Source organism: Barbus barbus, assembly GCF_936440315.1.
Source record: "Barbus barbus genome assembly, chromosome: 37".
NCBI classification, from domain to species: Eukaryota; Metazoa; Chordata; class Actinopteri; order Cypriniformes; family Cyprinidae; genus Barbus; species Barbus barbus.
Window position 1 is genome coordinate 14227501 of NC_136715.1, and position 26621 is coordinate 14254121.

Sequence of the window (26621 nt, forward strand, 5' to 3'; positions counted from 1 at the left end):
ATATTATGCACTCTCACTGCTAGTCTTTGTGATCTCTAAAGGGCCAGGAAGTTCAGAGTCTGACCTTGGATTTGCTCTCATTGGAATTAAAAATTCTTGGCCCTCAGGAACTCTCCGCCAAAAATGTGCCAGCGTGTCCTTGTTGTTGTTTGTGCGTTCACTTGAACCGATCAAAAATGATTAGCATCATATCATTAACTCCCTCTTGAAGAATACCCATAGGACTTGATACAGTTAGATTGAAAAGAAAAATAAGATTTCATAAATCCTCCCTTGAGCATGATCTCAGTTCTGGTTCCTTCTCTCTCTCGAAATCTCTCCATCCAGCATCCCTGTCCCCAGAAGTGGCTCCGCTGCCCCTGATGACGAACTGATGAAAGGAAACATCTCCATGTTTCTGGAGCGCAACTGAACCTCCCACAGGTACTGCTGAAAAATAAAGACAATAACTCATCCTTTGATCTGAGTAAGTCATTAACTTCACTTCGCCTTGTTTACCGCCTTTGACAAAAGCAGCTTAAGGGGCTAATTAATTGTAAAAGTGCCGCACAATGCTTAATTAGTCGCCGTCTGTTGTCAGTGATGTACCTTGGTGGACTTTTGCAGAGGCCTTCCTTCTCGCGCTCCTCCCCAGTGCGTGCCGTGGTGAGGGGTGCCATTTTTCATTCATGGGGCATGAGTGAGGCTGTCTGACATTTTAGCTGCTAAGCCCATGGGAGGTTACCATCAGAGAATCCTCAAGGTCCCCTTTAAGGAACGCTGATGTGTCATGTACATGCAGGGCATCTGAGGTTCAGGGGTAAATGGATTCACATATGCGGTAATTGACTGGCAGTAACTGGGTTAGAAGGGCAAATGGGAAGTGCCATATAAATGTATAGCACAATCAGCCGTGTCCCCACGCTTTGTTCAGATTGGAGTGATAATGAAATGAGAGACAGAAATGATGCTGTTGTGCACTTTGATTAAAATTCAGACTGCAGTTGATCCCAGAGCGCATTTTCTATGGATGCATGATACATCAAAGGGTCTTACTGGCCAGCAATAATTATATAATTTCAAAATTATTAAAATATTAAATATAGAATTCAATTTAATAAATGTAATAATGTTTTTTTTTTACTTTTTAAATTAAATTAAAAAATAGGATTATTGATTTTTTTTAAATACAAGTTACAAATATTTTAAATTGAAATTAAGATTTATTTTTTAATTTTAATAATTAAAATTAAGATGTAACTTACAAATATTTGACAAATTGGTGAATATTTGAAAAGTATATGAATTGCTTTGCAGTGTAAGGATCATAAACTCATACATGAGTATGTGTGATATTATAAATCAGAATTTAAAATGCAACTCTCAGTTTTATACTATATGTAGCAGGTGGTCTTTGCTTCATCAGTCTGGACTCTGGCCTGCAAAAGGTTGAAGACCCCTATTCTAACTTTTATTTTACCTTTTCAACAAGCTCAGAGAAGCAACGTAGCTCTGTGTGACTGATTTGTGCAGCTAGATAAAAAAATAAATAACTAAAATGCATAAATAAATAGGTGTTCAGATTCTACTTCTGTATTTCTTTTTCATGTCATCTTTTCCTTCTGAAGTCAGGCACAGAGGCAGTTATGCTATAAGCAGGATAACAAAGAGATGGGTTGATGTTTACAAAGTGTATTCTGCTAGACTCCTTTGACCACCTCTGTGGTCATATGCTCATGAGTCCCAGCCCTTGCCCTGCCCTGCACCACATACTACTGTTTACCGCCCACTGTGGAGATCTCATATCTTTCATTAAACCCCACTAAAGTGCTGTTGTTTGTAAAGGAGCCATCTATAAACAGACAGTAGCATGCATATTTACTAGGCAAGATCCAGAATATGTGTATCACAAAATGTACGTGCATATCTTTTTTTCCCTTTTTATTTGTATTTTAAAGTTTCTTGAAAACTACATTTCTTAAAAAATGGAAGTCAGTATCATTTAAATGAAAGTTATTTAAACTGTCCATGAATCACCTCTGTCCATTAGTCTAGAAGCTTTAACTTCAGAACCTCAAATATGCCTCTCCCTCCTAAGGAAATAATAAAATATCGTCTCCAAGACAAACACCTCATGACCTTTCAGAGCCACCCTAGAGAAATGTATTTTCCTCTGCATTTGAGGGTGGAGGAGACCACAATAAAAGTACACTCATCCTTCTTCTGCAGTCTTGCATGCTGCCATTTATTTAACAAATAATAATAATAATAGATAGATTGTGTGTATTCAGTTTAATGTGAATTCTGTTTGCTAGTTAAAGGTTGCAGAAGGTCAGAACAGTTAAATATCTCCCTGAGAGTCCCCTCCTCTGTTTATTCAGCTGCAATTTTGTTAAGAGTTTCAGTGTTTTTCAAAGGCATATTGTGAACGAGATTGGACAAAGCTGTTTTTTATTAGTCATCTTTGATGGTTGAGTTTTTTAGATGGCAACATTTACATTACAGCTACTTAGTATGTCATTTTAAAAAAAATCATTCAGAGCAAACAACAGAAAACTTGGCTTAGGACAGCAGATAGTGAATGGTATGCTTTTGTTGAAATAATAAATAAATATATCTGTTGTTAAGCCACGTGCCTTACCTTAATATGTATAGGCTACATTATTTTAGATCTTCAGAGGCCCTAAGGAAAGTGTAGCTTTTTTTTTTAAATCACGTTGATAAAAAAAAGTCTTATTTTCAACAGATTTAAAGCGATGTCTAATCCTGATAGTTACATCTTAATAAATTAATGCACACTTTCTCAGTTCTTTGCTTTGCCCAGATCTCTTTATGTAGGCCTAACTCAAAATATGACTGACTGAGAATATATATACTGTATATGAAAGAAAAAAAAATGAGAATGGGGTGGGGGATGGAGGTCTAAGAAAAAAATGTACATTTGAATGAGAAAGAGCAGTCGACAGCCATTTTTTCTTGTGACATATTTCTCCCATTACAGCAAATTAAATTCATTCAATTAGGCCACTAATCTCACAGCTTTCTACTCCACAGTCACATCAGCTGAGGTGTCATGAAATTTCTGTTTTATATTACAATGTTTATGTTTTTGTGCTGTGTAACATCTCATTACATGTCATTGTGGCAATAGATAGATAGATTTCTTCAGGTTTAATATCTTATTTTTTACAAGCAACCACCTGAAAAACTAGCATTATCCAGTGGTGTTTTGTGGAAGTATTGTCTGTAAAGCAGAAGTCAGAATATGAGGAGCATTCATATTGAACTTCAAGGTCAAGGAGCTACTGCTGATTATCTGAAATTAATCAAAGCCCTGAGGGCAGCCTGCTGTAAATAGACTCACGAGCACATCAGGGATTTTCACCACGTGAAGCTGACTGCCCCGCGTCATTTTCATATTCAGTTCTGGACATTACAATCGGACAAAATCTTGATAATAAGGGTGCGAGGAAGTCACGCATCTGCTTCATGACTGAAAATAAAATTGATGTCATCATCTTCTTTTAAAGCTTCAATCATTGATATAATTGAAAAATGCTACAGTAGGCGCCACACACCGTGTCTTTTGATTCAACACATATATGACCATTCAGATTGTGTGTATGTGTGCAGGGTTGCAGGAGTTAAACTGAGGGGATAAGAGGGGTCCTCCACATTGTCTCCGCACCGGGGGGCCCGACGCATCCGCCACTCGCTTCCCATCTCCTTCAGCTCTCCTCTAGTGCTGCCGTGATTGGCAGAGATGTTAAGTGCCATTTGACACCTGAGAGGGTGAAAATTTGTGCGAGTGGGCAGTAATGAATTGGAGACGTCTACGCAATTAAAATCACTGTTAATTTCTCCAGGGAGATGGGGCCCCTCCTGAGCCCATGAATCACAGGACAGGAGGAGGGATGGAAAGAGTGAAGGATGAGTCACTGGCTTTTCTGAACGGAGAAGAACGAGGGCCCCCACTGCACCTCTCCAGTTGTCGGCCGTTGAGCATATTTGATTAAGAATTTTTGTTCTGCTTCTCATTTGGTGGAAATTACTGTACTTTGGTTATCATCCGCATTTGGATATGACTGTAGCACTCGTGATGTTCTAATCAGCGTTCATTGACACTGATTGAGATATGCATTGTTTCGGAGGGAAGGAAGGAACCCTGCTCCGTCTCATGCCAGATAATTTACTCAGTTTCTTTCCTCAGAAAAGTTACAGGAAGATCCTGTCACTCTGGTTTCCTGGCAGATGATTCTGGAAATGTCAAACGGAGTAACATTATAAACTGGGATAGCGTTTTTGTTTGCACAGTTTGGCTAACGCAACACTTTCCACATTTCCTGGGGTTTGTTCAGCTTGATTTGTCCACGATGACACAATGAACTCGTTTTACAATGCATTTGGTATTCTTTCAAGCTCAATAATGTCAACCAAGCGCTGAAATAATTTATGAGGAAATGTAGAAGTGTAATTTCTGTCAGAGTTCAAGCCAATTAATAGAGCCTGTCAAAGTCTTTCCTTCTTTGACCAACAAAGTGCTCTCAGAGGAGGCCCAAACAGCCTCTGACTGACCTTGGCTAGCCCCGGATGGCCTTGCTGCTGATCAGAGTGTCACGTTCTCTGACTGCCATGTGTTTAAATTGCCTCCCACTGGCATTCAAATTACAGCCCCTATCTCATCTGTTGAGATCTGGCATTACAGCGAGTCCACCATCTCCCTTCACATCCACACACACACACACACACACACACGCGCCACCCAAGCACATAATGAGGCAAAGTCATCTCCTTCCGAATCCCCACTGGGCGTACCTGTGAAGTGTAAGGCCCAGATGTGCTATTTTCAGATCTCGCTCTTTTAATTTATTTCCATGATTTGGTGATAATAATAATAATTGTGCGGTAGGTGCTGCATTGAAATTAGCTGACACTTCCTCGGGCGTTATCGCTCAGCCATCGCATCCAAAAGTGCCTCTCCTCTGCCTGCGTGCCTTCACTTCTTCATCTCTTGCCTTGCGTCAACACAAAGGCTTTCGAAGCAGTTCTTCCTTCATTTTCCTTTCCCTTTTCTCAGCGTATTCAAATCAGGTGTTTGAAAACTAACCTTGTTTGAATTGTAATGCTGCAACGGAGGGTTTACAATTTACTGATACAGCGGCATAATAGGAAGCGGAGCGGGTCTGAATTTGAAATGAATTAAATTTCTGCTTGTCTGTATTCTAATCACAATGTTACATGATAGCTTACAAGAGTGTCTTTGAGACTGTTTCTAACTAAATAAATTTGATTTTGAAAGGGTGTGTTTGGCAGATTGGCTTCTGCATATTTTCACCGCCAGCCAGGTGCTGTCATGGATAAAGTACCTAGTTTATTGCACATAATAGGATGCAAAGATTGCAAAATATACATGAATTCTATTTGACAGAGAGAAGCAATATCACAAAGACTCACGCCCGCCAGGAGATGGCATTTACCCAGCATTCAGATGGTCCATGACGCCCACACTGGGCATAGATTAATCAGTATGCTAAAGAGGGAGCTAACATGTACATGTGACACATTTTACCCTCATTCTTGGCTGAATAACAATGTGGATTTTTTTAAAAAAAAGGGCTAAAAACGACAAATACTTTTTTAAATGAGAAAATAAATCCCAAGTTTTTCTTGTATTATTTAACTGTGTAGTGTTGCGTGCCATTTTCACTCAGTTTATGTTAAATGTATTTTGTAAAAATACTTTTAGAGATATCAAGAAACACAATTTTAACATTTTAAAATAAGGCAATTTTTATGTTTCTAATTGGAACCGCTAAAAAACCTCATGTTGGGCATTTCACTCTAGAACTATTTTAATTTATTTTATTTACATTCCTTTTGACATTATTTTATATTTATTCACACTCCTAAAGTTGCCGTGTTAAGACTTCTTTCATTCGTTTTCTTCCAAGTGGTCCTTCTCCTCCCCTTATACTATATATCTCTGGCTGAATCTTCATTGGTAACAGCAGAGAAAAGTTAAGAGGCAAATGTCTTAGCAATCAGTGACAAGAGAACATTGTGTTCATCACTACTCCATCCTCAGAAAGCCAAAATGTGGATTCTGTAGATTGTCTGCTTAAAGCCTCCAGATGTGTCCTACTTTTGTTCAGCAGTGACATGTGGTTAAACATACTTCCTGATGACCATCTCAGTTCAGGTCTCAAGTTTCCCTGTCTAGGGACAAAACTCAGACTTTGCAAGTTCAAGAAACTTCCTCTGTGGCTGCCATGGTCTGCCATATATATCAGCTTGTTTTTCAGGCCAGCTGAGCTCGTAATTATCTGATGGAGCTCATTATGGGCTGTAATTAGAGGTGCCTGTATCCTCCGAGAGAGAAAGAGCAATAAAATAAGCAGAAAACTGTGGGATACTCCAAAGCCCCAGGCCCTTCTTTCTCATACAGCAACCTTACGTCTTACATGAATATGGGCAAACAACCTCTTTGCAATGCAAATGATGTTCACATATATTAGCACGGGCACTCTGATCAATGACCAATTAATGACATTTCACTCTGTTAATATGCATGAGACAGGTTTAGTTTAGCATAGAATCATAGCAGGCAGCACAAAAAAAAAAAAATTATCATTTTAATTAGATATTTTTATATAATTTTTAATAAGAATATTTTATTATATATTTTATTTCATATATAATTTGTGCAATTTGTAATTTTTAATATATATTAAATAAATTAATATATATATTAAATATATATATATATTGAATTCCATAGTTTTCCATATCAGGACATAATAAAAATCATCTGGTCCTTAGCAGGTCTCAAAATTTGGAAAATAAGACCTCAGATGAACAAAAACATGGCATACTCTATCACACTGTGTCAGTATTTATTTAGCAAAAATAAAGCAAATATGGAAAAGCCATGTGTGACAAAGTTACTGTTAACATAAGAATTAAGAGGGTAAGTAATGGTCAGGCACTGCTAATCATCTGCTAATGATCTTAGAGAAGCAATTATTGCGGTAACACTTTATTTTAAGGTATCTTTGTTACACATGGTACTATCATAATAACAATAAATTATGCATAAATACATGCAGGTAACCCTAAACCAAACCCTAACCATATGTGACCCTGGACCGCAAAACCAGTCTTAAGGGTCAATTTTCTGAAATTGTGATTTATATATCATCTGAAAGTTGGTTAAATAAGCTTCCCATTGATGTATGGTTTGTTAGGATAGGACAATGTTTGTCTGAGATACAACTATTTGAAAATTTGTAATCTAAGGGTGGCAAAAAAAATCTAAATATTGAGAAAATCTCCTTTAAAGTTGTCCAAATGAAGTCCTTAGCAAAAATTAAGTTGTGATATATTTACGGCAAAATATCTTCATGGAACATGATCTTTACTTCTTTACCAATCTTTACAAATACCCTAATGATTTTTGGCATAAAAGAAAAATCGATAATTTTGACCCATACAATGTATTGTTGGCTATTGCTACAAATATACCTGTGCTACTTATGACTGGTTTTGTGCTCCAGGGTCACATATAGTAAGTAGCAAGTACATGTAGTTAATTAATATTACTCAGTACTTAATTGTATGATTACACTGTAGGGACACCTTATAATAAAGTGTAACCTTTGTTACTGCCTCAATCTGGTAAGGGTAATATGGCCATTTCCAAACAAGTCCATCATTCCAGTGAGCAAAATTATTCTAAAGTGGAAGACATTCAAGACACCAATCTTCCCAGGTGTGGACATCCCAGGAAATTTACCCCATGGTCAGACCATAGTTTGTCAACCATGGCTTTTCCATATTGGCTTTAATTTTTCAAATTTTAAGACCTGACAAGGACCTGATGATTTTTTTTATTTATTTTTTTATCATCATATCCTGATACAGAAAACCATGGCATTCAATAGGGTGTACTTTCTTTTTCGCACGAGTGTATATATCTCAATGGGTATGACCTTGGGGAAAAAAAAAAAAAGTTTAAGAGTTTTAGTTTTTCTTTATTTTCCAAAATACTTACATTATTCATTTAATTATTAATAAATATCAATGTATATGAGCCTATTTATGTATTACTATAATTATTTTTCACTTAATCCCCAAATGACATAAATATTTATAAGCCTTCATCCTTTCTTTTGAAGTCCCAAGCGAACGTTCGATACAAAGTCCCTATAAAAATGATCAAAGAAAGCACAAAGAGGGGGAAAAACTGGCCTAGCTAGCATTGTTTTTTTCCCTTGTCCCAGCGCACACGTTGAAAACATCAACCGAAAAAAGAAAAAAAAAAGATTGCATGATAGCATCCGGATTGGGACCACTGCACTGTCGCTTTAAGATATAATATTCTATCTTCTACATCATAATTATCTCCTTAAGGTAGAAATATTAGCATATCTTCCAATCTTATTATCTGAGAAATTGCCTCATTAAGTTGCCTGCTTCCCCTTGTGCCCACCTTGCACGCCATTGTCCATATTTCATCAGTGATCCCATAGAGCTTGGGGCTGCTCTGATTGGCAAGAGGCATATGCCTTATAACAGGTCTCTATGGGGACTCAGAGTGGGCCGAAATATGCCAGCAGAGCTCTGTTTCTGACAGCAGGATGATCATCTTTAATTTCACGTGACTTTGCTTCTATAGACAACCTGCGAGAGAATGACCTCACTGCCTCTTCTCTCCTGCCTCCTGCCCTCTTCTCCATCTTTCATCGGTCCTTCACATCTGGGATGCCAGTCAGAAAAAATTTTGCTCTGCTGCAAACGAGGGTCATGTCACAGAGGAGGGGAGGGGAAGGGGGGTTGCTGGCGAAGTCCAAAATCTGATATTTGCCGGCAGCCGTTCATGTCAGTGTGTTAATATTCGAATGTACCTTGTTTGGATGAGTGTCATTCAGTGACGTGTCTCTCATTCATATTGGTCTCTTCAGGGTGGTCTCAAAAATTCATGGGCACAGGACAACAGTTTTACAATGTCAGCGAATGCAGAGTGAGAATGCTATAACGGAATTTAAAAGTTTTAATGTCAAGGACATTTTGATGTATAAAATCCCTTTTAAACTAATAGAGATGACAACTGTAAGTTAAAGTTTATAACTGTTTCCAATATTAAATAATTGGATTTATTTTTTATTGCAATAAATCATTGATAAAATACTATTTGTTGTTTTATATTTATATTTGAAATTAACACTTGCTACATGTTATGCGTATTTATGGCTACTTGTAAAAAAAAAAGAGTAAAATAATCATACTGTCTTGATGATTTCTGACCTTTTTTCTTCTTTTGACCAGTAAAATGCTCAAAAGAAGAAAAAAAAATGTTGTAACATTTTTAAACATATTTCACTTTATTCAACTGTTAAGTTCTATATGAACTATTCTTCCTATTCATTCTGACTATTAAGTTCTAAGTTCTATTTGTTACTCACAGTATAGCAATGGGTGTTTTTGCTTTAAGAAGTCTGTTTGTTAAGCAAAAAATCCACACTAAAAATAAATAAATAAATAAACTAATTTAATATGTTAAACAGATTAGTACAGTCCTTTTTTTTAACATTTTTTTAAATAATTTTTTTATTTGAAAACCCCTGTACCCCCCCCCCCCCCCCCCCCCCCCCCCCAATCGAAGCGCGTGGGTCTCTTGTCTGTCTGAGATTTAACCGTGGACAGAGGACAAAGCCCTGTTTGGAATTATAAGTTAATTGTCAAATAGAAGGGTCCTGCAGCGTCCTAAGCCTGAACTGTACTGCTGCATACATTCACAGAAATTATTTAAATGATTACCACCACAAATTACACATTATCGCTTTCAGATATTAATGAGATGCGCTGGAATATCTCTAACAGCTTAATCTGTGAAATTTAAGCCATGAAATGAAATCTGACACCCATGGATTCATAATAAAATAATGTCTTTTTATCCCAGGCGATGGCCGAGCTGGCGGCTTTAGGTGAGATCCGAGACAGTCTGGAGGATGTGTAGATCACATTTCGAAAAAGTGCTGGTGTTGACAAGTCGCCACTTCGGTGAGTAGAAAGGGACAGTTGAAGAGGATAACTGTCACCATCCTTCACTCAGCCTTGATCAGAATGAGAATGACGATGAGATTTAATTGTGGTCCGACACAATTCTCTCAAATGGATCGGCGGACTTGAGACTCAGATGTTAATTGAATCTATTGCTCAGTTAAATGATTTCACTACAGTGTTTTAAATAGGTAGCCCCCAGCTTTGGTAATGTTCTGCTCCACAGCGTGTTGGTAAAAGAGCGCTCATTTAAATCTAGATTGATTTGCATAATGATAATTTTGCATTCTTGCATAATGAAACCTTTTTCCTCGAATTACTCAACGCAACATCTACAGCATTAAATGATCTGCTTTTATCTAAATTTCACATATACAGGTGAACATCTGAAGCGTCCCGTTGACTCATAATGATTCATTTCAAATCAAACTTGAATCATTAAAGCAATAAAAAAGAAAAAATAATAATAATGAAGCACTTGGATCCAAAGCGATAACTGGTAGCATTTGCTTGTTTTTCTTTAAAATCATGGCTTTCAATCTCCAAAAAGGACAAAAACGTTAATTAAAAATAACTGGAAAGTAAATGATTGTTACAAAATTGAATGAGCTATCCTTTTAATTGTGCATGCTAATTAAAATGTGGAAAACAATTAGATTAACTGAAAATAGCATGAAGAAACTGCCCTCTGTTTAATTTTGTGTGTGTGTGTGGGAAGGTGGTGAGGGCGGATGTTGTGTTCATTCTGGAGCATGTGCGGAGCAGGTTGGTCGAGTCCTGATATGCTTAACAGCCAATTTACAAAGGTCAGGTCCTATGGATCAAACCGTTCAGTAAATTGCACCTTCAAACTCATAAATGAGAAACAATCATCTTGCTAAAGGTCACGGCGCTAGCACTGTGGATTACAATAATAAAGTAAGCCGTCCTGCTCTTTCACTAATTTACTCTCAAGGAACTCCAGAACATTGGCTAAAGAACATTTCTTTTGTTTCTTTTCTCCCTCGCTGTCTTTCTCTCGTTCTGTCTCTGTAACTCAAATCACAGATGGAAACTTTCCCTTAGGAATGTTCATTATTTTTCACAAATTAAAAAAAGTGATCATTTTAACTGTTGTGTTGTAGAGAATTTTACATTCTAAAAATCTGAGATCACACCAAAATAGTGGGAATTTTTACATTGATTTGAACTGAAACCTGAAAATAAAGTTGTATTATTACAAAAGGTGCAAAACAAAGAAAAGTTTTGCCATCAAATATTTATTTTAGTTATTTATCGTCAGGTTACAGTGTTAGGATTTTGAAAGACATAAAACTAAAAATAAATATTTAATTTAAGAGTTTATTTTCAGGTTTATATTCATGTTTTAGGATTTTGAAAGATACAAAACAGTGGAATGTTGTGACATAAATGAAGAAGTATTTTCTTTATTTTTCAGGTTTAAAATTAAGAATTTGAATATGCAAAACAAAGAAAAGTTATGACAACATTAATAATATTTATTTGATCATTTTCATGTTTAAAATATTATTTTCGGATTTTGAAAGATGCAAAACAAAGAAAAAAAATTGACGTAAAATTATTTTTTTTTATTTTCAGGTTTAAAGTTAAGATTTTGAAAGAGCCAATACAAAGTTATGACACAATGCAATCTTTATTTTAATTATTGTCATGTCCAAAACATCTTTTTAGGATTTTAAAAGAAGAGGCAAAACAAAGAAATGGTATGGTATTCTAAACATTTAAGATTTATTATATTCTATTTTAGGACTGACAAACTGTACAACTGCACTGAAACCATCTAGACAAACTTATTTAAAAAAAAAAAAAAAAAAAAAAAAAAAAAGATTTATTACAAGGAATGATGGTAGTAAAAAGTTTGAATCCTTTAATGTGAGTTTTAATGAATCATTCAGTTTGTTCATTTCAGGTAGATTGCAGAAAATGCATTTACCGCTGGACTGTGCCAAGTCTCAGATTACTTTTGACACCTCGTTAGCAAGTATCCATAAAGACTGGCCATGACATCACCTCATCACCGCACCTGATCAAACTGCCACTCAACTACAGGAACCTTCATTCTTCGCTGGATATGAATTTAAGCATCGAACTACATGAACTTACTCTTGCTCTGTTTAATGATAATACATGTCGTCATGCGCTAAAGCTGAAAAAGAGATCTTAAAACAGCTCTTACATTAAGAATGATTCTGAATGTGCCCTCATGGGCGTCAAATCCCACACATCCCGGCTTCTCTTTTCTGAGTTCTGAAACCAGGGATGGGTGAAAATAGGGACAATCTGGGGACAGACTAATTAAGCCTGGGGAAAGATGCCCGGGGTCAGCCAATTACAGCCTCATCTATATGCGTCTGTTAGGAAGGGCTCTCCAGGGAGACAGGTGGATGGTGAGACTGAACGGACAGCAACTGATCCCGAGGCCCATAAACACAGGGTGTCCATTGCTTGGAGTGTTAGTAGGGACATTTTTAAAACTGATGTGATGTCAGTATTTTTTTTTTTTCAACCACTTTTTAATTTGTATTTTTCTCACTATTGGTGGCATGTTTTAAACTGATATGAGAATTTTTAGTTTTTCACTTTTTTATTTTCATTGTTTTACTATGTTAGTGCACTTTATTTTAATTTGTTGAATTTTTACATTTTTCTCTGATAGACTGATACTAGGCATCATTACATTTTTTGTTTATTTTTCATTATTAAACTGATGCGAGGGCATTTTTATTTTCATTTTTGTTTATTTTTTCTCTGTATCATTTTATTTTCATTTTTGTTTATTTTTTTAGATTTGTAGTATTTTTTGGCATTTTTGCCTTTATTATGATACGACAGATCAGAGCTGACAGGAAGCGAAGGTGGAGTGAGAGAGGAGGTGGGATCAGGATCGAACCCGGGACGCCTTTGTGTTGTTGGCTTACTGCCCACAAGGCTATCAGCACAGACATTTTTTCCTCTTCTTTATTTTAAATTTTTCTCACTATGTTGGTGACATCTTTTTAAACTGATATGATGCCTTTTCCCCCCAATAAGTTTAGTTTACCACAAAATAAAACATTTTCATGTTATTCCAAATCTAAGGCCCAAAAATGTGTATTTTTAAAATATATCTTTTAAAAAATATATAATTTTTTTAATATTTTTTTTTTATCTGGTTCGTAAAAGCAGTTTGAATGATTTGACTTGAATCTGTGCATAATTAATATTAATTTCAAAATTTTGTTTCATTTCTCAGACAAAGTATATGGGTTCAGAAGTCTTTTGGAGCACGTTAACGATTCCTTTGCGTCCTTCTTGAAACTTGTAAGCCCCAGTCCCCATTCATCGTAATTGCACTGAAAAGAGCGACTAGCACATTCTTCAAAATATCTCTTTTTTTGTTCCACAGAAGAAAGCAAGTCGCACGGGTTCAGAATGGGAGCAAATGATGAGATTTGAATTTTTAGGACTACTATTCCTTAATGCATTTCACTGGGGATACTACATGTGCTAGTCCTGAATCAGTGATGAAGGGTAACGTATTTGATGTAAAGATCTCACCGAGCAGCGTTTTAGGCTAATGGGTCCGTCAGTGAGACACTAATGACAAATTGGACTAATCACAGCTTCCTTCCATGTGACTGAAGTCTTCTGAACCGCTGTTTTAGCAACACTAATTTCTCCACTGATACTTTTAAACGGACGCAAAATGATTCTGTTAGTGTATCCGCCAGCATTCTCTATTCACCTGTCAAATGACAGAAAATACCAAATTGCTCTGTCTTTCAGTGCCTCTGGAAGCTATTTGTACAAATGCTGCGAGAGAAAAGAGACGATTGCTTACAGTGTGCGCTCATCAGGGGGTGACACGCAGACAATAGGTTTTGCTGTGGGGTAATTGCAGCCCGTTGGGGTGTCAGTCTGCCCAACAGAGGCCTGCTCGCGCACCGCAGATGAACACGCTGCCGTCGATGAACAAATGATCTCAGGCCTTCTCTCCCTGGCGGATGGATGAGAGCCTTATGGACAACAGGGGGCAGTATTGAGTCACAATAGTTTCTTCTGTTTGTGTGGCCGTCTCTTCTTCGTTCAGTCCTACCCAGACGATGCTGGCAGGGGTCCAGGAGCTGGACCGAGGCAGATTAATTACACTTTTTCAATGTTCAATGTTTAATGTTCTAATGACGAACTGTTGTGTATTCTGCCGATAAGCATGTATAATCTATGTGTCGAGGGGGCTGATAGGGGAGATGGCACGAGAAGAAATAATATTTCACACCTGACCGAGGTAAATAGAGCCAGATGGACGAGTCATGTCTGCCTTGACCAGTGACCACATACATCTGTATGTAAGCAAACAGCACAGAAATTTGTAGACGTTGAATGATGATTCCGAAAAGACGATTTGAAGCTCTGGTCACATTGATGATGATCCAGAAAAATTAATTTCCCATTTTTTGGTTTGACAGAATATTACATCCAGTTACATCCCCTGAAGGTCTTTAACGCCATAATAAGGAATAGTATTCATATTTATATAGGCCTATAATAATTATTTATATATGATAATTAATGATATCAGTAGTTTAGAGTTGGTAAGATATTTTAATGTTTTTAAAAGAATTCTCTTATGCTCCACAAGGCTGCATTTATTTATTCAATCAATCGAAAATACAGTTAAAACAGTAATACTGTGAAGTATTGTAAATATCTGTTTTATATTTTAATATATTTTAAAATGTAATTTGTTACTGTGATGGCAAAGCTGAATTTTCAGCAGCAAATACTCTACATTATTATTGTCAGCATTGTGCTTTTTAGTGTTTTTGTGTGAAAATGATATATAGGATTTTACATAAAAGAAGAAAATAACTATAATTTATAATTAATATAATAATTAGTAACAATGTAATAGTATTTACTGTCAATTGTTGTTACATTTAATGCATCCTTGCAGAATAAAAGTATTAAAAAAATTCTCATTAACCCTAAACTTTTGAACATTAGTGTATATAGGCCCTACTTTAGTCATGTAACAGAATAAGAGTTGATGGACTGTTCATCACTACTTATATACATTTTAAATGTAAAAGAGTTTTAAATGTAAAAAAAAGAAGAAGAAAAAGTAATTTTAAGTTCTGGTCAAATAAATATAGCAATATCTCACCAGTAAAAATGAATACATTTAAAAAAATAAAAAAATAATAATAACTTAAATCATTTTAAGACAGTAGCGGTAATAGTAGCTCAAATTCGGGAAATTGCTTTTAAAACAATGTAGCTGTAAGCTCGGTCTGTCCTCAGACACTAAGGGAAGAAAAAAATCTGTTTTTAATTCCACAGACACTTAACATGAGTCTTATTCTCACTTTAGCTAATCAGGGCAAATGATTTCATTACACATAGTTTTTAAGATAATAGGAATTCAGAGTGTGTTAAATTAAAGTACGCTCTCCATCCATGTGCTACACAACAGAACTGTAGGAGAATAAAAGATTGGGACTGAGGGCTAGGCTTCTGTCCATTATATCATCTCCAGCCTATGAGGGAGAGAGAAGGAGTGAAAGAGTGAGAGAAGAGAAAAGATAGAGAGGTAAGTCCCTTACTGCCTTGTGACTAAAGACCTGAATTCAGCCTCCCATTAAAGTGTTAAAAAAATTAAATAATAAAAAGAGAGAGAGAGAGAGAGAGAGAGAGAGAGAGAGAGAGAACGAACACACTTTTTAATTAAAAAGGATCCTAATAATCCACATCATATTATACACCGTAGATTCATCGGTCAATTTAATAACATGGAGTCTTTTGGATCTTAATATCTTTGGAAACAGGTTTCCTTCATAACTGAGGGGCTTTGTTAATTACACACAGGGCCTAATGATTTTGAATATTCAGTGGCTCTCGATGTTTTGATAAATGGGCTTCCACTAAGATTTATTCCTAATTATCTCATTTGTCTTTCTCCATTACTTTTTATAGCTTAAATTTATGAAGTCATTAAGACGTTAGTGGCCCTGATAATGATTAGGAGAAAGAATTGTATGAAAGTGAATTATATGAAAATGATTATGGCTAAAGGAGTCTTTAAAATGAAGCCGGTGAGAAAGTTGTGTGGGCTTTGTTTAAAGGTGCAGGGTGCTGTTCAATCATGCAACCCCTGGCACGGCCCTCGTTCGCCTGGGCGCAGGCGGAAATAACGGTGATTAAAATGTCTTTTTGTCACTGTTCGCCCTTCTCTCGCGCTCCTTCTGTTCTGATTCATCTCTTAATGTGTGCTAGTGCTGACGGTAGCAATATTCTCTGTGGGACCCGAGATGAGATCGCTTTCTGAAAAAAAGGGGCTATTTTTAAAATGGCCCTTTATACTTGCACGTTTGTTTAATTTCAGCCCGTCTTTGAAGATAAAATGAAACGCATAAATACAGGCCATTACATCCGCATTTGGGCTTCTTTATTATTATTACACTTTTACTGCTTTTAAGCTTCCAGACCGACAACCAGGCAGAAACATTGACTTTATTACGTTTTCCTCTCTCTTTCAAAACTGATTGGCTCCCTTTCGTACCTAATTAAACAATGAGATATGTAATATACCATGTGTCTTCTCGCATTGACAGTATGTTATGAGAAGCATCTGGCAGTTCGAACATTGGTCATGCCTTGATATTTATTTTTTAGGAAACTAACGGTGGTAACATCCTCCATTGAAACCATAAATGTCAGCTGAAGATCTACATCATTGTGACTGAAAACAAAACAGTTAAGACTAAATTTCTTACACTTCGTCTTCATGAAAGCAAATCAAAAACATTTATCGGTGTCTATCGGTGTCTTCAAAAATCGCATTTTCATGTCTGAATTTTGTCAGTTGCACTTTGCACTTTTGTGCAAATATATATATATGGAAGTTTAATGACCTACTTTTGATTAATTCATCCAAACTAATTCCATGACATTCCGCGTTAAACTGTAAATTCTGTTTTTATGACTGGATCCCGCAATTCCGTCTGCGTTTTCTGCATCGTGGAAATCATAGGGCCCTACACATAGGGCCCTGAGTGAAACCTGCCGCGAGAGGAGATCGGTTACACGATCTGGCCTGGGATTTGAGTGGCATGCAGAGACCTGAGTCTGTGCTGGCTCCAAAGTAAGAGATGGCAACCGTCACTGTGTTCTCCATCCGGACCAACACGTGCTTGCCTTGGATCAAGGGTCGCAAATCTCCTCAAGGCCAAAAGCACTGTCAACAACTCCAGGCAATTGATATGCCAATGCAGTCAAGGGCATGTCCAGACCCCTGATGCTGCATGCCCGTTGCACACGGCACCCCAGCCTGTCTTGGAAGCATCTATTGTAACGATAGTGCGTCTGGACACCTGTTCTAAGGGCACTCCTGCCTGTAGAAAGCCTGTAGACCTGAAGTGGTCTCATATGCATCAGTCCCAGCGGTGTGACTGCGACTGAGGACGCCATATGCCCCAGGAGCCTCTGAAAGTTTCTGAGAGGGACCGCTGTTCTCTGCTTGAGAGCCCTCAAGCATTTCAGCACTCACTGAGCACGCTCCTGAGAGAAGCGTGTAGTCATCGTAACAGAGTCCAATTCTACACGAAAAGAGATACTCCGCACAGGGGAGAGTTTGCTCTTTTCCGAGTTGACCCGAAGTCCCAATGGGGCTAGGTGGTCGAGGACCTAGGATCAGCCAGACATCGAGGTAATTGAGAATGCGAATGCCCACTTCAGTGAGAGTGGCAAGGGCAGCCTCTGCAATCTTCGTAAAGACGCGAGGAGACAGGGACAGCCTGAAGGGAGGAACTTCATACTGATATGCCTGCTCTTCAAAGGCAAACCATAGAATGGCCTGAACCTTGGAAGGATCGAGACATGAAAGTATGTGTCCTTCAGATCTATTGCCGCAAACCAAACATGTTAGCATGTGTTTAAGGGTCAATATTTTGAATGGGAGCTTGTAAAGTGTCCAGTTCAACACCCTCAGTCCCAGGATTGGACTAAGCCCCCTACCCTTCTTGGGTACGATGAAGTAAGGGCTGTAACGCCTCCACTTCACCTCGACCAGGGGGACAGGCTCTATCGCACCCTTAGCCCAAAGGGTTGCAATTCTCCGCTTGAAGAACAGCAGCATTCTTGCCTCATATTTTGGTAACAGAATGCCACTGAACTTCGGCGGGCATCTGGCGAACTAAGTCGCATAGCCGAGCCGAATGGTTCTGAGAACCAGCTGAAAGGAATGGAGAGGGTTAGTCAAGCATCCAATCACCATGCCAGCGGTCCCAAGAGAACCCCATTCGACGTACCTAGAGCAGGGTATATGCGGCTGAGTGGAGCATGAGGTGCTGTGGTAGGAGGTAAAAACGTCCTGTGAAAAAACACAGCGCCTTGCCCACTAGGTCTGTTAAACATGCCACCGACAGATGAGGGAACAGTAATTCGCCAACATGTGTCATGTTGGTCGGTGACAGACCTGTTGCATCAGAACATGAGGAGACAGAAGGTGTGTGTTCAGGTATGATTTCAGCATCTGACCATCGCAAGCTTGGAGGGCCAGAACTGCTGTGGATGTGACTCAGAGAAAAAGGAAATTGACCAGGTCATGGCCATCTGCCAATGGCAGTGTGAAGCTGGATCCACCTCCCGTCCCCCCCTACGGCTGTGGATCCGAGCTGGTCAGATGGTCCCTCCTTCCTGGGCTGCCCGTCTCAGGAGTGCCTTGTAGCCTTACAAGGATACTTGGTGCCCTGCTGACGAGCTGGTGGTGCCACCTTCCTGCGAGAAGTAGGCTGTTAATTGGTCTTGACTGCAGGCCCAGGCTTTTGCAGGGCCTCGGCAGTCCTCGCAAGGGGCTGTCCCTGGCGACGAGCAGATGAGGGCTGATGTCTCGGTTGTGCAGGACCAGGCCTGACCCATGCTGAGGCAGCTCCGTCTGCTTCTTAACCGTGGAGAGCTACTGAGCAAATTCTTCCACAATGTCTCCAAAGAGACTAACTTGTGAAATGGGGTAGTCAAGAAAGCGATATTCCCGACATCCCAGCCAGGTTGAGCCACGGGTGGCGCTCCTGGACCACAAGTGTGGACATTTCCCTACCCAGAGCCTGCGCTGTGACTTTCGTAGCCCAGGGGGCATAGTCAGTCGCCAAGCGCAGTTCCTGTAACACCTTTGGTTGGGACCACCCTCGTGTAGTCCTGCGGATGGCCAGGGTGGACGCAGCTTGCCGAAATGAACTTATAGGCCCTAGACGAGAGTCTTGGGTGGCCCTGTCAAGTGGTGGCGTTTTGCAAGCAGAGATGCACCGCAATCGCTCTCTCCACTTGTAAGACCTCCATATACACCCTGGACCCCCATCGAGGGTGGTGAGGATGGAGGAGTTGGTATAATGTTTCTTGGCTGAAAAAAAGAGTCCTTCCACGATTTCGTCAATTCCTCGTGCACCTCCGGGACGAAAGGCACTGTGGCTGGACGCGACATAATGCCACGCTCGGCGCCCAGAAACCAATCATCTAGCCGCGAGCATTCAGGACAGGGTGAAGGAGTCCACTCAAGCTCAGTGCTTTTGGCTGCCCAGGCAAGCACGGCTGCCATTTTAGCATCTGCCTCAGACTGAAACTCAGCCCCCGCAGAAGCTTGGTCAGTTGAGAAATCAGCTTCTGATGTCTCAAACCAGCCCTCCGATGCTGCGAGAGACAGCTCTTCCTCTTTGCGAGTGCCAAATGAGAGATTAAACTCGCCCTGAGACAAGCTCTCAAAGACGTTTGGCAGCTCACCCGGAAGACACGAAGCATGCGAGGAACGAGATGTCTGTGGGCAATCCCCCAATGGAACTACTCTCACTTCCATCTGCTCTCCCCTGATGCACATTGCTGCAGCCTCATACCCGGAAGTAGAAGGACCAGAGCGGGAGGTAGTTGGGGTGATTCACAGCCCTTTAGAAAAGAACGTGAGCGCAACGTGCTTATGGCTATGTCCTCGCAAGTGGGACATAAACCATCTACGAGTGCTGTTTCAGCGTGAGCGTGGCCCAACACTGAACACCGCACTCATGCCAGTCGTTAGGAGAGATGTGAATCCGCAACCAGAAGAATACAGATGGAAAGGTATGTTTGCTCTTTTAGAGGAAATTTGCTCTTAAAGATCACTGTCGAAGCACCCAGGGGTACTCTCACAACACTTAGCTGTTTATGAGAGGGAGAGACCGCTGCCTGTGCCATAGATCCAACAAAGAGGAGATTAAGAGGCTGCTTCTCATAAACAGATGCTGCATCAGCTCCGAAAAACAGAACGAGTGAGTGGATGCTATGTTAGCTTATTTATACCCGGATATCCGGGCGTGGCCAGCTATGCAAATTCTGCACACCCAATTTCATTGGCCTTTTCTCAAAGATGTCAGAGGTGTTTGGGCTCCCAACAGCGACCCCTAGTGTTGTACACTCGACACAACGTTGAAGTGAACAACAGAAAGGGAACCTCCTTTTGTGGACTTCAATTGTAAAAACACATCAGAACTAAAGACAAGTGCTTTATACATTACAAATAAATAAATTGTGGGTGAATTAGCCATATATAGAAAGACATATAAAATAATAAATGTTCTCATTTAGATGAGCTAAGGTGTGTTGAAAAGTGAGGATGAGGTGCCGGAGAACGACATGATTTGCTGTTCGTTGAGAGGCTCTCCAGGGGAGAGGCGAACTTAGTGCACGCTCATCTGTCCTTCTCTCATTCTCTCTCCTGCCCGCTACTTTCTCTCTACAGAGAAAGACAGATCTGAAGAGGTTGTGTAAGCCCCTGGTTAATTAATTATTTAATTATTTAATCAAGCAGATGAAGAGCATCTCCCTACACCAGTGTTAATTATGAAACAGCTGGGGCAGTGTGTTGAAGGAATATTGAAACAGTGCTTGGCAACCTTTAGTTTTTCATCTCCCTCATACAGTCTCTCTCCCATCTCTGCTCCTCTATTCTGCAGTCAGTGTTTCCCCCAGCAGGGGGAGCAGTATATCTGCTTGTGGATGATCAGAATGGCACTGGAGAAGAGCGAGTTGATTTGGGTGGAAACTTCTGAAGGCTTAGAAATTTAGAGATTTAGTTGGTGAGAGTTTAGGGTTTAGATTCCCATGAGCATTTCTGTTTACCAAACCAAATGGGTCATATCAACTACACATTTTTAAAGGGATCAACACAAAAATGAAAATTCTGTCATAATTTACTGCAAACTTGTATGAATCAAACGGCTGAAAATATATTTTAAAGAATATTGACAAAAAATAAAAGTTTTGGTTCCCATTCTGCATTCTGTTTTGATGTAAATGATGACAATTTTCATATTTGGGTGGACTGCCCCTTTAAAAGTGTATAGTTGAAAAATGATGGTCATTTAGATCCTTTTAAGGTTTTTGTTTTAATTGTTTATTTGTTTTTTATGTTTGTCTTATTTTATTTCATGTAGCCTCTTTTTAATAATATAACAGATACATGCAAATAAAATCATTGGGGATATATATATATATATATATATATATATATATATATATATATATAAATAAATAAACAACATTTACAAAAAATTTGAAAAAAATAAAAAGTCCAGAATCCACAGCTAATTTGGAATAGCTGTCAGCTGAATATTCTGATATTCTGAATATTATAATAAAAAAAAATTAAGAGCCCTGAGAACAATGGTGTTATGCACTAAGCACTATGTACTTCTGTCTTCATCAGTGGATCCAGCATTACTACCTACCATCCTCCCTTGATTTCGCATAGAATTATCTCTCATCTTCATAGTGACTAATTAAAGGATGTGAAAAAGGATGTCAAAAATAGCCGTCACACCGGTCATTGATTAAGACCACCTCGAGCGTTTCCCCCATCACCTTCCCAAACAGCGTTTCTACCTAACAGCAGCAATGTAGTGGAATTGCCTTTAATTGCAATCATCTAGACAGGCCCTGGGTGTCCGCCTGGTAGGGAGACGCAGTTTCATGGGCTCCATACGTTGCATAAAATTAAAGGCAGAGTGGGGACTGGATAATTGGCTTGAGTCTCTTGCTCTCCTCAGTCACGCAAAAGCGCCAGAGTGTGTTTCTTCGACACGCAGGTTTCACACACACTTCCGCTCGCAGGCCAGCACTCAGCGGGCCGAGATTAAAGAGAGTTCGCTTTCCTCGCTCAGCTTTACGTGGCCTTTGGGTTAGGAGACCCTATGTGAGGTCTAAAGAAGTAATTGTGCTCAATTTAGCAATGAGTGCTGAATTCCTAGTCAAACGTCTATACCTAATGCTGATTTAGTTAATGGTGGTTAGTAATAGCCAAACAGTTACTACACAGGAAGGAAAACAACCCCAGGTTGTTTTTGAAGCAGATTCTGAAGTATGTTTATGTTTGCTGTAATGTATCAGTCTCACAAAATCAAGCACACTCATATTTCATTTTTTTTTCAATAGCACGCAAGGCCTTGTATTGCTTCCAGAGACTCAAACAAGTATTGACCACACTTTTTCATATATATATATATATATATATATATATATATATATATATATATATATACACACATACACACACACACACATATCACTCTTATCTGTTTACTAAAAGCATTAGTGGATGGGAGTTTCAGTGATTTTCCTAGTGAAAATATTCAAATACTCGTACTCAAATTTGAAATACATTTGCCATGCTATAGTAAGTATGCTACAAATGCATTTACATATCTATGTGCTTAATTAAAATACCCTGCAGTTGTACTAGTTATACTAAACTGGTATACTTAAAGTCTGCTAAATTGGAACAAGTACTTTTGTACTTAATGCATGTTAATTTTGAAGAAGTTGTGCTGAAGTCCAACTAAAGATAAACTGAAGAATATTTTATTGTGCTGAAGTGAAACTACAGCAAGTATACTTTAGGTACACCTTAAATATCTTGCATTTAAAGATTGATATTTTTCAAAGATCATACAATCCTCATCAATAGTGACACTAAAACACATTTTATTAATTAATTTATACATTATATTAAGAAATGTGCATTGTGCACAAGTAGTACCAGTAAAGTTGAATTATGATTTTTATATCATTAAGTCTCAAGCGATATGTTTATTTAAAGTAATTAGTATTAAATAAATATATTACTTTTCTTTCTGCAGGTGCATTGTTACACCAGTAGCAATCAGTGAATCATTGAGGCATTTGAATCATTTAATCTACTGAATAGTTCAAGCATGGATTTAAAACGTGTAAAAGCATACTACTATTTCCGTCATAGAAAGATATTGTGAGATATGTAGTAGTGATTCCGAATTCATTGTTTAATAAGGCATTGGATCATTCATCAAACAATTTTTTAAAACACTGATTCGTTCAGGAATTAAACAAGTGTCTCTGATTGAGTAGGATTGAGTAATTTATTCATAATCTGAATCATTTATTTAGCTGACTAGAGTGTGTTGTTCAGAGATGTGCAACATCTGGACTATGGCTTCATTTGGAACTATTTTTTTACTGATGAAACAATATTGCATTTAAAATGTAAGTTACTCAAGTCTGAAACTTCAAACTGGTTTATTTCCAAGCCATGTTTCTTGTTCCAGGTTTATGATATTGCACATTTTCCTACATTTTTCATATTGCACATTTTCCTACATTTTTCATACATTTTCCTCGCTGCACAGGGGTAAGTAAAATCTTCTATTCTTAGAGATTTACATATTTACAGCGAAGCCAGCACTTAAAATAGATCTGCAGAATGCAGTACATAAAAACAGTGGTTTTTTATTCTGTTGTGAAAGGCAGATTGCACCTGCTCAATTCGCATACATTTAATCTTCGCTCCCCTTGGTGTGATTGTGTCTCATTTGAAGCAAAGCAGCTGAATCTGTGTGCACAGGGAATAATCTCAATGTCTGTCGATGCATACCTGATCTGCGTTGTCTGCATTCAGAGATTAGTGTTGTGTAGCATCGCTTAGGGACTGTTGAATGAGAGTGTGTGTTTGTTTTAGGGAGTACAGTGGAACAGAGATTGAACAGCATTAGAGATGGAGAACAAGACAGATTACATGGATCATGGTAATCTAAATCAGCATTGGGTGTATCTGGCAGCTGGAAAATTACAACTTTCCCTTGACTGCATGATGGTATTCAGTATTCCCTGTTGGCATGGCAGCTTTTCCATTTGTCAGTACTTTTATTTATTTTATTTTTTTTGCAGTAAAATATTTTAAAATGACCTATTAGTTGTACTTAATACTAAAAATACGTAATTGACAAAATGCTAAATACATGAATAAATAGTTTACTTGAATTCATTTTTTTTTATCTTATTAAAGAGAAATACCCTTAACTAAATGTAGTTACATTTATGTTTTAAACAAAAACAAAAAAAGTTTTACCAATAGGTAAATTGAAAATGCCTTTAATTCAATATGCATTCTCTCAAAACAGGTCAACTTTATGAAGCTTTGCTCTATTAAATGTATTTTGCTAGAAGGCAAGAAAATAATATGTGCACTACTAAAAAAGGTATATCATTACCCCGATTTAGTAAAACATACCACTTTGCTCTCCTCTCTCAACAGCACCATCTCTGTCCGCCAGAAACTCTACCACACCCCAGAGATCTCACCAACTGGTGTGAAGGTGAGCATTCGTCAACCCTGTTTTTCCTGTGTTTTTACCTGTTCCCTCAAAAGGTTAACAGAGAGGACTCGGCGAGGCACTCGCTGAGCGGCACAAGTGATTGCCGTATTAATTGCCTCTCTCATTTCTCCACAAGGTCACCCCTGTCCACTGCAAGATAAGACAAAGTAATTCTTCTGTACTACACTAGAGCACAGCACATCACAGAGCCATTCAGCCTGAACCAACGAGAGCGGGGCTGGGGAGGGGTGAGGTTTGGCACAAAGTGGCTTACCTTTCAAGAGGCTTGACATCCGCAACAATACAGACCTCATTAAAAGGTAGGGACATGCCCTCGCTGGCCAATTTAAAACCTCTGGTCAACGGAGCTGTGACTAATTTGGCATCAGCATCAGTGACACATCACACAAACATGCCGGCAGTTTGAAATGCAAGGAGTAAATGATCATATTTAGGGACGTGTAGGCTTCAAAAAAAAGGTACATATTTTATTAAGGATGATTTTCTGATCCGTTCGAACTCTCCGTATGAAAGACAGTCATGGGTCAGGGCTTCTGGTGGGGAGGTATGTGAATTATCTCTCTCCTCCAGCTCTCTGGAGCTCTTCTCTATGAGGTGAGAAAAGCTTAATTCCCACCTGACAAAGGGACAGATTGGACATGTTCTTCGCCCTGCCCCAGATAGTGCTGAATACCATAGAGTCATTTCTAATGTGAAGTTGGACAATGGCAGTCATTATTCATTCCTCCTCTGGACAACCTTGAAGACTTTGCCAGAGTTTTCAGAATGGGGGGATGGTGCCCATCATCATAGCTGGATATATATAAGCTGTGAATGTATTTTGCATCTCTGTTGACCTCATTTGTGATTTTAAATGGTTGATTATACCCCTCATGTTGTGTTTTTCCCTGAAAATCACACAGGGTATAATAACTTCAAAAAAAAAAAAAAAAAAAAAGTTCCCGGTCTAAAATGACTTGCCTACAAAAAGTGCTTATAGATTTCTCGTTTAGCTGTGTTGCTACCAAATATTAAATCTTTTAATCTGTTTTTGAGTGAATGTTGCCAAAATTATAAGAACAAATAATGATTTCTCATTTAAAAACCGAGGTGCACAAGCTCAGATCAATGAGATCAGTCAGTTGCAAAAATAAATAAATAAAAAATAATAATGATTACAAGAGAGATAATTGAAAGGTTTGAAAAGTTGAAAGCTAATTGAAACAAGATGGCAAAAAAGATTGAATCCAAGATTTGGTGATAATATAGCATAGCGAGAGATTTACAAGCAGTTTTTTTTAAAGGGTAGCAAAGTAGGTAAAAGATTTTCAGCACATGGGATACTAATAATTGTATCAATGAGGAGTTTACTTTAGAGAGTATTGCATATTACTATGGCCATGGTCATTTAAAAGTTGCCAGCATAATGCTATAAGGCAATGTAAAATGTAATTATTGGATTGCAATATATTTTTTAGTGTTATACTTTCGACATTTCATAGCCATACTATAGTGCAAAAAATCCTGAGCCTGAAATTCCTTAGTCCTTATATGGCTCTACAAGATTAATAGTTCTTCCCATGTGTATGCGTTTCCCGAAATGCAGCTTACTGTAAGCATGCAAACTTGTGCGATCAGTTTACAGACAGAATATGGACTGCTCTTTTGTGAACTTCCTTAAGGGATGGTAGCTTTTAAGCCACGATAATTAAGTTAACCAGCATTGCAATGTTAAATTGATAAATGCTTCATTCACTGTTCGAGTTTACATTGTCACATTTTGACAGTTTGTCTATCTTTCACTGGCAAGGCAAGGCAAGTTTCTTTATATAGCACATTTCATACACAATGATAATTCAAAGTGCTTTACATAAAAGGAAGTAAAATAATCATAAAAATAATCAAAACAATAAAACCAGAAAAAAAAAAAACGTTTAA